This window comes from Bidens hawaiensis, unplaced genomic scaffold (assembly GCF_021521415.1).
Source record: "Bidens hawaiensis isolate Kalapana, Puna unplaced genomic scaffold, B.hawaiensis_p1.1 tig00032795_1, whole genome shotgun sequence".
Lineage (NCBI taxonomy): Eukaryota > Viridiplantae > Streptophyta > Magnoliopsida > Asterales > Asteraceae > Bidens > Bidens hawaiensis.
The window spans coordinates 89642-102685 of NW_027505265.1; positions in this window are offsets into that span (position 1 = coordinate 89642).

The window sequence follows — 13044 nt, forward strand, 5'->3', positions numbered from 1 at the left end:
TCAACAACATTTATTGACAAAAACGTTGTAATTAATCAACATATTATGTTGTTATGATTTAGGTTGTTGTTATCAGTTCATTATGACTCCTCCATGAGATAGATTTATCTACTGACATAAGAATATATCCCGAAAATTACATTTTCTTATCTCTGAATATGACAAAGTTTAGAGTTATATACGGTTTGAATTCTCACTTCTTCTTTTAAATTATAGTCCTTTCGTTTCTTTTAAGATATTTTAATACTCTTTTAGATGTTTCACATTAATCTAGGCATATATAGTGTGTTACAATTTTGAGTAATATATGAACGAGTATAGACTTGAACCTACATAAGGCTTCTACTTAATGAAGCATAATGTAATAATCTCAATGATCCTATTATCCTCTAAATAGAGCAATATTGTTTGTTACATGTGTAAGGGACCCATTTAAGATAAAACTTATAGAACAAAACTACTGTCTCTTTGAGTCTATCTCAGAATGTTATGATATCTATTATGTAAGGGATATCTTTGATATATTTTATATCAAAGTGTATGAACAATGCTTTGACTTATGTAACATATACTTGTCAGAATAATGTCATCTATATAAGACAAGTTTGTTTTTAGTTGTTCCCACTCATCTTGAGGTAGGTACATTAATCCACTTGGTTTTTGATGAAAATAATTGTATAGATATTTCATCAATTTTGATGTTTGCATTAACCCATATATGGATTTTATTGACTTATAGACTAAATGTTCATTAACCTTCAGTTTATAACATTTAGGTTGTTTTATGAGCATGTAGATATGTAAGTTAGTTATTAGGGAAAGTTGTTTTAATGTTCTTCTAACGTAACTCTTTAACTATTATAAGCTACTTGAACAGTGATGATCCTCAAAGAAATGTTTTATAATATAGGTTATAAGATTATTTGATGATTTATTCCCTTTTGAATCTAACCTTTAATAATCAATTATGCTTTTTAGTGTCTTAATGCTTGTGTTAGGATTTAGTTTAGTTATGAAACCTTTAGGTGATTCAACCAAATCTCAAAACGTTAGCGACTTATGGAGTCAAATATGATTGATGATAATGGTTTAATTATAAGGGGTATGATCGTTAAATTTTCCAACATCCAATTCAACTTTAGTTAGGGAGGTTACATAAGCATCAAATTTAGTAGGTTTTAAAACCTAGATGGCCTCCTAAGTTGATTATTGGGAAATTTTAAAAGTCTCAGTTTTATGGATTAGCTCTTAGTTAGGTTGCTATCATTTTCAGGATTCTAAGTGTGTAAGATTTGGCGCAGTATGGTGTACAAGAGGTGTAACTGGAGTAAAATTGAATATCTCTCTTCCCCCCGCCTCTTGTACTTCTAACAAGTCATTATAAAGACTTTTACTGCTCCCACTGACCTTAGAAACCTTTAGGAAATTAACATACTTAGGGTCAGTATTTAAAGACCAATAGATTCTAACAGAGAAACAAGTTAATAATATAAGTTGTTGCAGTTTCTCTTTGTGAGGATTAATTTAGTAAGAAATCTGAATTTGTCCATGTTTAAGCAACAATGAAACTTTTGTAAGAGTAGTAGTAAATTCTAAAGAGATAAGTTTTGATGGAATAGTGTTATGATGAAGCAGTGTCTTGTACAAGATGTGTATTTGAGATAATATCAAGTTTTCACTCCCCCACCTCTTGCAAATCTTGTAAGTTATGATTGAGACACTTAAGGCTCCCACTGATCTTTAATATCTCTAGGAAAAATACAAGAGAATTTCAATGATGTACATGACGTGAGAATCTGTCATATATATGTTAGACTTGATTTGATTCCACTAACATCCATATATCATAATAAATTTAAAGGACATATTTAGAAGAAATCGTATTAAGTATATATGAACGGATCTCTTTAAGACCGCGGACCATAGAATACTGATTAGATACAAGTAAATATCATTTTAAATGATAAAAGAATTATGTCTAAATATTCCGTTTGAATAAGTTTCACGAATGTCAGTGAAATATAACTTATGGTGGACCCATACTTATTCCTTAAGCCAAGTAATGTTTAGGGCATTTAACACATGATTTAAAATCACTGAAAATGAGATTATATGAAAAATCACCCTCATTAACCATGTCATGATTTCTCATGAAATTTGGTTTTAATGGATGAATTTTATATGTCTCATTTGTCTTTTGTTACATTTTTATTTGCATGATAACAAAAGTTGTGAAAATTTATAGTATCATCTAGTTGTATTTTATAAATGTTTCAATCCAAATATTGATAACAAATCATATGAGAGTTTAAGGTAATAGTGACTTTATGTTGGCTATGCAAACCTTATAACTGTCATAATGTAGCTTAAGTATTGATACTAAATTCTAATTAATCTCCAGAATATTTAAGGTATCATAAAGCGTAATTTGAATACAATTTATCATGGTTCTAATAACCTTAACATTTAAATTTGTCACTAACACTCATGTTAGTTATTTGTTGATTTTTGGGTAAACATATAGAACTAGACTCAACCAATCATGTGTTAATGAGAATATTAGGTTAGCAGACTTAAATATCATTAATATATAACTATCAGTTTTAGGCAGTTGTTCTTTTGACTTATGGATAATCTTTGTAACAACCCCAAAAATGGGGCTATTTTTTTCCTAAATACAAAAAGAGAGAAAACTTATTTGTAAGGCCCCGAACCCGGTGACCCTACTTTAGCGTCGGATTTACTCATAAATACAGTTCTTCAAATCAGAGTTTATTAAAACTTTTCGCGGAATATAAAACATCAATCATTTGTTACAAAACATTAAATCTTTTCTTTGATACCATAACACAAAACTTTATATTTAAAACATCTTTACTTCTTTCTTCAGATGCCAGCCGTTCAATCCATGCCGTGTGTCATCCTCATGCTAACTCTATAATCAGCTCACCTGCGTGCATACTAAAAGTCAGCTACGCTGAGTGAGTTCTAGTTAATCGAACGCCATACAATACATACACATACATACATATCTGTAGATACATATCCATACTTCACTAGTTACCCTTCTGTTCTACATACATACTTGCTACCATACATACATACATATCTACAATCACTAACCTCAGTCTACCGAGAGTACGTTCATAGTTCACCGTCTATACCTGTACTCAAGGTCGTGAACACGTACAAGGTTCGCAGTCCTTACCTATGTTCACCATTTATGGTACGTACAAGGATCGCGGTCCTTCCCTATACCATAGTACATCCACAACACGTACAAGGTTCACAGTCCTTCCCTATGTTGCAACCTAAATCATAGCACGTACGAGGTTCGCAGTCCTCCCCTATGCTACAAATACAGCACGTATAAGGTTCACAGTCCTTTCCTATGCTGAAATACATCCACAACACGTACAAGGTTCGCAGTCCTTCCCAATGTTGCAACCTAATTCATAGCACGTACGAGGTTCGCAGTCCTCCCCTATGCTACAAATACAGCACGTATAAGGTTCACAGTCCTTTCCTATGCTGACGCCTATCTACATTACGTATAAGGTTCGCAGTCCTTATCTACGTTTACATATATCATCTACTTCACGTATAAGGCTCGCAGTCCTTAACTACGCCATCACCAGCCGAGTCTATGTCCGACGGAAGCTAGAGGGATTTGCCATCCTAACTTACTATGTCGAACGTAGAACTCACATGCCATTCGTGTACCTATATACACATACTTACATTATAACATAAGAACACTCTAGGCATTCCTTACCTCATTCATTTAACAACCATACCCCTTGACGTTATGTGCAATATCCGAAGATCGTTCACGCCCTGACAAGTATTCATTTGAAATATTCATACACCTTCGTTATATAATATTCGTACCTTTATTTTTAACCTGACAGTACGTGCAATATCCGAAGATCGTTCGCGTACCGACAAACAATCATTCATATCTATCACACATATCACATATGACATACACTTATCACTTAGGATAAATGTATTAACAACACATCGAGTATGCACACAGCCCCGAAAACATAACAAGGAATGGGGCTAGAAACTCACCTGAACACGGTTACGTTCACCGTTAATCGTAATCCCTTTCTTCAGCTGTGCACGGCTGACTGTATAACAAGTACACGTATCAAACAACTATCACTACTCATATCATCTTTCCAGTCTTAACTACTACCCACAACGAACGGGGGTCCTGGGGCAGCGCCCCTGGCAGCGGAGTCTAGGGGCGGCAGCCCCTAGCAGAGTCCAAGGGGCAGAGCCCCTGGCTGGGGTCGAGCTGTCTTAACACATTTTCCATTAGGTTTTTAATTTATTTTCTAAGCGAACTTAACTTTAGGCGAAGTTAAACCTTAAGCGAACTTAGCTTTAGGCGAAGTTAAACCTTAGGCGAACTTAGCTTTAGGCGAAGTTAAACCATAGGCGTACTTAGCTTTAGGCGAAGTTAAACCTTAGGCGAACTTAGCTTTAGGCGAAGTTCATCAAGCGAACTTAGCTTGCAGGCGAAGTTCATCAGGCGAACTTAGCTTGCAGGCGAAGTTGTCGTCTGCAGGTTCTGTTCGCTCTTAAATCCTTCGTTCCTTAACCAAATAACTCGATTTAGGTACCCATGGAATAATCTGACCAGCGCCTACAAACCCCAACTATCAAATCGACCTAACATCGATGTTTAGAGGGTGCGATTTAGGCATATAGGTTACGGCTCCTTTTTATCAATCGATTAACCCATCAAATCATAACCATTTTCAGTAAGTTTAGCTTTGTTGGATTCGTTTTTACCATACAAACTCAGATATACCATTTCTCAAATCAAACCGAACCTATACGAACGATTTCTAACCATAAACGTACCTTGAACGAGTCGAACTTACGAACACGAGCTGGTCTTGTTGCTTTGGTTCGTCACGACGATCTAGCACCAACTAACGTTTACTCTCTCTCGGATCCTGCTCGTTTATGGTGTGTGTGTTTTGAATGTGTAGAGATTAGAATGGAAAGAGATGAGGTTTAGGGTTTTATGGTGGTTTAGGGGATATTTATATCCCTTAAAGCCCATGGACCTAAGGCCCATTCTCATTTAACCCATCTCAATTAATCTAACACTAGCTCGACTCATACCAACTCCTATTCTATTATTTATTTCCCGAACCCGAGTCAACTTTCCCTCTATTATTAAGTATTATAATTAATATCATTTTGGAAATTTCGGGATGTTACATTATTACTAGATACCGAGTGAAATGTTAGTCGGATAATGGAAGCAATCGTACGTCAATGGGCTTGGCCTGAACAGTTGAAATAATAACTAATGGTATCGGCCGATGATTACGTAGAACCTGATAGAGATATGGATAAGCTTAATAATAATAATACCATAATTTAAAACCAAGGCTCGTTTACCCAAATGAGATCAAACCAATAACTCCAAAACTCACACGAGTCATTCTATAATTATTTAATCTTACCGAGCATCCAAAATATATAACTCAACTATCAAACACTTCTTAAATCAACATTCGAACACCGAACCAAACGAAACAAAAATTGATAAACGAGAATTGTAACATGTATTGTATTTACCTGCAACATATAAACCCGATGGCTTTATATAAAAACTGGTTCATATGCAAATTAGATAAAATAATTAGTAAAGTTTATAAAATAACAAAATATAAATACTACATGTGATATTACAAGATCTCCAAATCAAATAAAAATCGCTGCTCCTCTATCAAAACTGCCGCCCTCCCTGTCTCCAGTCACAATCATCGACATTCTCTGCCCCTCCATTCAGCATCTACATCTTCTTCTCCCAATCAAAGTTTTTGCATGCCCCATAACCCAAGAAATCATCTGCAATTAGAAATCTTCTTCATCTCTCCCATAATTCCTCATTTAAATCAATATCAACATCTCATATCCAAACACCTACAACTCTCTGATCTCTCTCGAAGAACCTGTCCATTCATCAAGAATAGGAGGAATACCTGCCATAATCTTAGCCTCTCTCTGTATAATCCCAACCAACCAAGATATCAAGAAATCAGGCCAGAAGTCTTCTGTTGTTGCTCATGGATTCAGTGCGAGAACCGGCCCTAAATCTTTGTCTCTCTATGCTCACGGATTATCCCAGAACCCACATAACCAAACCCTGTCAAATCCGTCCACCTGTTCGAGGTAACCACGGGCACTTGTTTACCATTATTTTCGATTATTTCTAAGTATTTAAGACCCATGTGTTCTAAAAATGATGAGGCTTATTCATGAAAAATCATGTACTGGTCACAAATTCATTCCAGAACCCTAACTCGTTATCCACTATAAACTGATTTTTACAAGCCTCAAATCCTAACTGAAAACTCAGTTCCTAAACAGAATAAACGGAACTTATTAATCTTGTTAAACTTACCGGAACCCATAAAGAATATAAACTGTTTTGAACCCAAAAGTCTGGCAGAAACGGTGGTGAAACCATGACCGAATTGGAACCACCTTAGCTGCCAAATTCACGAGTAAAACTATTCAAAAACGAACCCAAACCAAGACTGTATAAAATCTGGAAATTCTCCATACTTTTGAGAAGCTTATAACATCACGTGGAGCCCCTAAAATGTCAAATCTAAACTTTCAAATGATAGTATAAACACTTTGATATTTAACTTAAAAACCGTCACTTTAAAAACCCGTATAACCCAAAGAACCGACCCAAAAACACAACCCCCATGTATGACATCTTTTTATGTCCAGGAATGATATTTATAATGGGGTTAGTGTAAGCAAAGAATCTGTCCAAAAACTGTTGAGAGATTCATATGACGTTATAAAAACCGAATAAAAGGTGTTAACGGGCCAAACCGAACCCATAGGCGGCCATATTAACTTTTGGGTGTTTAAAACGATTTTTAGAAGTTAAATATGTTTATTTAAGTCCTCAAATCTGGAAAAGACCAGCCCCAACCGATAACAATAAACTGTGTATTATAAACCGTTTAAACCGACACTTTTGTAACCCGTTAAACTAAGAAATGAGTCGTGCAACCTTTATAATACTATAGCATTTTTTTGCAGCCTTAAACATAATTAATTAAGTCTTGAAACATGGTATAAACCAGCCCCAAAAGATATCACTGAAAACGGGTATTAAAAGTCTTTCGAAACGACACTTTGGTAACTTGTTTTAATGAGAAACAAGTCATGCAACCTAAATAACATTATGACATTTTGTTACAGCCCTAAACATAATATTTTGATGGTTTACAATCTGACCTGAAACTATTTTAAGGGAATCATCGCTTTAAAACCGAACTAGAACCCAAACGGGCCAAAACCGGGTCCGTTAGCGAAACTGCAGCTACGAACAATCTTTTAAAACCCACGAGATGTCAAAACAACCTATTTTTATTTATTATAACAGGTCCTAACTCGTTAGGTGACGAAAAGTAAGTTTTTGTTAATAATATAACGAAAGGGCATTTTTGGAAACCGGTTATTTCTCAAAAACTGAAAGTATAAGATTGTGTTTTTGAAACAAAGGCTTATGAGTTTAAATAGCTAGATAAAAGCTATAAATGTTTAAACGGAAAATGTATTTACAAAATGGGACCGTTTGCAAGTTCAAACTCATTGTTTCGTTTAAAACCGACGACGAGCCGACCTTAAAAGACTAAAATGATCCAAAACTATAAAATGGATATTTTTCCATGAGTGATATGTAAAATACTTTATTATAACCTTATAAACCGTTTTAATTAATTATAACGCCCTTTTTGTAAAGAAATTGTGTTTATACGCGAGTTACGGTAAAACCGACTTAAACCGACCAAGCGTTTTGAAACATATAAAATTATGATTATGAAGTTTTCGATTTTTAGCAGCAAGTATGAGTCAATAAAATCACAATTTGAGTTTTACTTATTTTATAAAAACTATCTAAGTCTTTAACTCGTTTTTGCCAAAATAAACGTTAAACGAAGGTACATGGACTAAAACCGTACAACCCCAAACTTTCAGGCTTGCAAATAACTCATTTTTATAACATATATTTTTCTGGAAAATGAGATATATCAATTAACAAAGTATTCATTTATATACACTTTTCTTTAAAGACATATTGTTGAAAACAGACAACACCGGTGATGACCGGCATTGCTATCTTTCGTAACCTCATGACCTGTTGTTCCAACCAATCATCATTAAACCTTTTATATGAATAAATATATAGCTTCTTGGGTCATATGGTAACCTAAAAACCCAAACTTTCCAAAAATGGCAACTTTATCGAAACCCGACAAATGTACTAAGGTAACTAAAACTCACAGAAGTTGAATTATATACCGAAACACAAACACATCAATATTATTAAGTTATTTAAGCACAAACTCCCCCATAAAAGGAAACTTTACTCATCGAGAACCAAATGCGTTGAAAAACGCTTAACTAGTACACAATACCAATAGTGAATTTTACATTGTTCTTCAATAACTTATTGTTGATTAATACATACACTAGGCGTACTCGGTGATTTCTAGCATAGTGCAAGCTCATTGATTATCTTTCATATACACATTGCATACGGACTGAGGTGAGTTTCGTGCTGCCCTTTTACTTAAACTTTTTGGGCTGGATACATGATGGTTTTACTTATGGTGTGATGTTTATCAAGAGGTGTTTTACTGCTAAATTTGTCCCAACTTTTACACAATCATTAGCCCGAGGAAATGGGCCGGAGGCTTGTATGGGTAGTACTATTTGGGAGACCCCCACGCACAGTGACCCTATGTTGGGTAAACCACACTGAGATCTGCGGATCGTTGCGGCATATAACCTACGTGTTTGACTATTGCTTTTAGCAGGGTGATAGTCTGGGACGGTTTAACTTCTAGTATGAGTTGGGGATGCTTATGCTAGTTGCATGTTTGATTGTGGACTTGATTGATGTGCACCATGCTTTATACTCACATACACGCAAACTTGCGCGCTTTTATAATTTAACTCTTTAATGTGTATGTGAGCTAAACTCACGAACTCACCAACTTTTTAGTTGACACTTTTTAGCATGTATTCAGGTACTATGGGGATTAGTAATTTGGATTAGCTTTGTAAGGAGAATGCTTAAGGATAGAGGCGTATGCCGAACATGAACAATGAAGATTAGATGCCAAGAAGATTAGTAGAACCAACCTCGGGATTGTAGCAGTGTCAGAGAAGAGATAGTTGTGTAGTTACACCTTGTTATAAATACTTAGTGCAAACGTTGTAACTTATTTTTATCAATAATATTTTGTTGCTTACACTTGGTACCAATTTGTCCTTGAAACTCCCAGGCCCCTATTGGCAAGGTGTGACAATCTTGTAATGCATTTTCCTAATCTAATGGCATATTTTTGCAATGAGACTTCTCCTTAAAGAACTTAAAGCTAGAAGTAATACTTGTATTTTGTCTACGAACCTTAGAATAATCCTCTTTTAGGTTTTAGTGGTAGTGAGTTGAATAACATCTTATTTTCCAGTACTGGATGCTTTTTTTCTTGTACATATGTTGCTGATCAACACACTCATTTTCCTTTGGTACTTCTGAGTATTATAGTTGATTTTTAAGGCACCAAATTGTACAATTGAAAATTTGAGTATGCAATGTACTAGAATATTGTACTTAATACTATGTGTGAGCACTTAATTTTATGGGTCATGATTGTACATTATGATATATTCCATAATACCATCTAACCTTATAGTTAGAATTTTGAAGGAGTGCATGAATCTTGGGAGTTATTTTGATTAGTCTTAGGAAAAACTAAATCTAGAATAACTCTAGTGATAACATTTATTTATACAAGTTCTTGATTATCATTATCGTAATAGACATTATGATTGACTCATTCCATTTGTTAGGCTCTAGTTTTCAATGGAATAATTGTTATCAGAAAGAGCAATATGATAGTCATATCATGTCTTAATGGATAATTAAAATTGAGAAGAGCTAAATGTTATTAAAACTCTTTATGAGACAAAATTCAATTGTGTTTTGAGATTGGAGTGGATGATTTGGATGAGATAGCTATTTATAGAAGAAAATTATAGTGAGTAATGTTATGGGATATTAAGATAATGCATATTAAAATATTAGATTAATGAAGGATCATTAATGTGAGGATCATTATATTTTATTGAAGATGTGATATGTCTATTATTAACATCAAACTAATAGACTATAATTAAAAGTTCTACTTAAACAAAAAATAAATCACCTTTGGGCAGAATTAAAATTTATTTAAGTATATGTGCAAAACAATTGTAACACATCACCTTTGGGCAGAAGTGAGACAATTATTTTAATTATGCACGGGCTAGTTTTGCTAAATAAAAAAATGTAACAAATCACCTTTGGGCAGAAGTGAGACATTTGTATCATGTTAGGCAAAACTAACAAAAGCTTTTCAGTTATACTTGAATGATAGGGTAAATGTAACTCATCACCTTTGGGCAGAAGTGTTACATCAAAAGTTCCTTCAAGTTAAGCCTTTATGTTTTGTAAAATTTTATAATATTTAAGGTTTACAAAACATTCAATTAGTTAATAGCGGAAAATGTTTAGAGTAAGGATTTTTAAGTTTTCGGTAGGACCTTATTTTGCGAAATTAGTTCTCGGAAATTTTGGGTTCACGAGAATTGCCAGTTTCCGGCTTTTAGTGGGTTTTTCAGTATTTGGGTGTTTACATGATTTTATGGAGTTTTATGGAAAATGTTGATTCCGGTATTAGTGAGTTTTCGGCTTTATGGGTTATGACCCCAAACCAATTTAGAAACTCATAAACTCTTAGAACACATAAGCTATTTTAAGCCCATAATACATGATTTTTAAATAGCCCGTGAACTGGTTTAAGCCTTTAACCCATGATCTTTATTAACTAAATTAATAATGATAAGATTTGGTTCAAATCTTTTTAATGATTAACAATTATATTTGTTTCCTATTTTAAGGGGATTCAAATCTTTTAAGAAAATATTAAAACTTCTAAGTTATCCAAGATTTGAAAAAATATTTCCTTGAATAATCATTAACAAATTTTAATCTAGATTTTGAACCAACATATGTATAATTTTCGATAATAATGATGAACACGAAGTACATCATCGAAAATTTTAACAGTTAAACATAAAAAAAACTTGGAATCTAAATCTTTAAACATGAAATTAACAGATTTCGAAAATATTAGAGTTTACTAAATATGAATTTTAGCGATTTTAAACAGTTTCATGTATTGTTTTCGTAATAGAACATGAAAAAAAAGAAACATAAAAAATTAGGGTTTATCAAGTTTTAGTCCATGTCTTCTGATTAATTCCAGATTTACGGAAAACATGAAGAACTGATTAATCAACATCACTCTGATGCCACATGTTGATCAGTTCTTCATGTAAGTAATATAAAACATGATAAATATTAAACCTATGAACCTGTTACAGCTTGAAGAGTAGTAACCGCAGCAGGGTATGATGTAGTCGACATGCTTGTCATCTTGATCGAGTTCCCCTTTAGGATGTATAGTTAAGGATGGTTAGGGTTCTTGAGAGGAACCCGGTTTAGAAGAGAGAGGAGACACATGATTTACTTATGTGTGTGAGATTAGGTTATGATGTTAATTTATTCTCTCTATATACACACCTAAGGGGAAACCCTTTATTAGCTATTAAGAGTAATGTGACAACCGCCAAAAATTAGACTAATCTGGTAATTATCTTAACTGTAATCGCGTATTAATTAGTAAGATAAATATATAGGAATAATATTTTTACCTAAAGTCTTTAATTTTAGTTGAGTTTTAAAATATGGAACCCGAAAAAGTTAAATTTTGTCGTGTAGCTGACACGGTACAGAATGACACCGGGTAATATCTCGAAACAGATAAATTCATAAACATGTCAAGATGACCTCGAAAAATTAAATTTTATGTTAGGATATTAGAGATAGTATATAAACTTAATTTTAGAAGGTTCGAATCGCGAAGATCAGAAAATAAGTAACCAAAAGCCAGTAGAGGACACCGTAAGGGCCCGACACCAAGTTTCTTAGAAAATTATGTTTTTAGGTAGACATTGACTGTAATCCAATTTCGCTCAAAGTCTGATAAAAATTATTAGAAACGCATGTCGTTTGGCTAGATAAAATACGAGATACGTTAAACCTTAACACCTAGATAATACCATATATTATTATTTATCACAAACCTTTCCACTCTCTTACCCCCTCTACGGCCGCCACTCTCACACAAAACCACCCACTTGCATTATTATATTAATATATACATACATACAATGATTACCTAGATTACTTGGAAGCTTCAAACATGGACACATTCACACTCTATTATCCAACTCATAAACCTATGCCTCTTTCTCTCTCTATATAACCGGTCACCACCACCATTCCACCCTCATCACCATTTCAAAATCACCATACCCACCATTGTTGAAGATTAAGAGTTCTTGATGGAAGCTTAAGCAAAATAGGAGTTTAGGAAGCTAAATAAGGAGTCATAAACTAACTTAAGGCCACATTATCACCTCCTTAGACACCAAATCCGAAAATCCAAGGTAACCCACTTCAAGATTTGTGTATATTAGTTGTTATTTGATGTTTAAAGCTTGATTTTAGTATTCTTGATAATGTGCATGCAAGTATAATGTGGATGTATGCATGCATGTGTGTGAGCCGTGAGTTTGCATGTGAATGCATAAGATGGATTTTGTTGATTATAGGACTTGTTATGGTTGCATATTAGCTTGTTTAGATTGTCCATATTGATGTTACTTGAGTTTGTATAACAAATGGGTTAAGTATTGTTTTAATAATGGAAGTAAATATGTAAATGGTCAAAATATTGGAAATGGATTATGGGTAAAAACACCCACTAGAACCGTGGGTTTTGGTTTGGGTGTTGGATTGAGGTTGTTAACTTGATTAAATGTTAAAATGGTTAAAAATAAATGATAATTTTGAAAACCCACTTGGTTGAT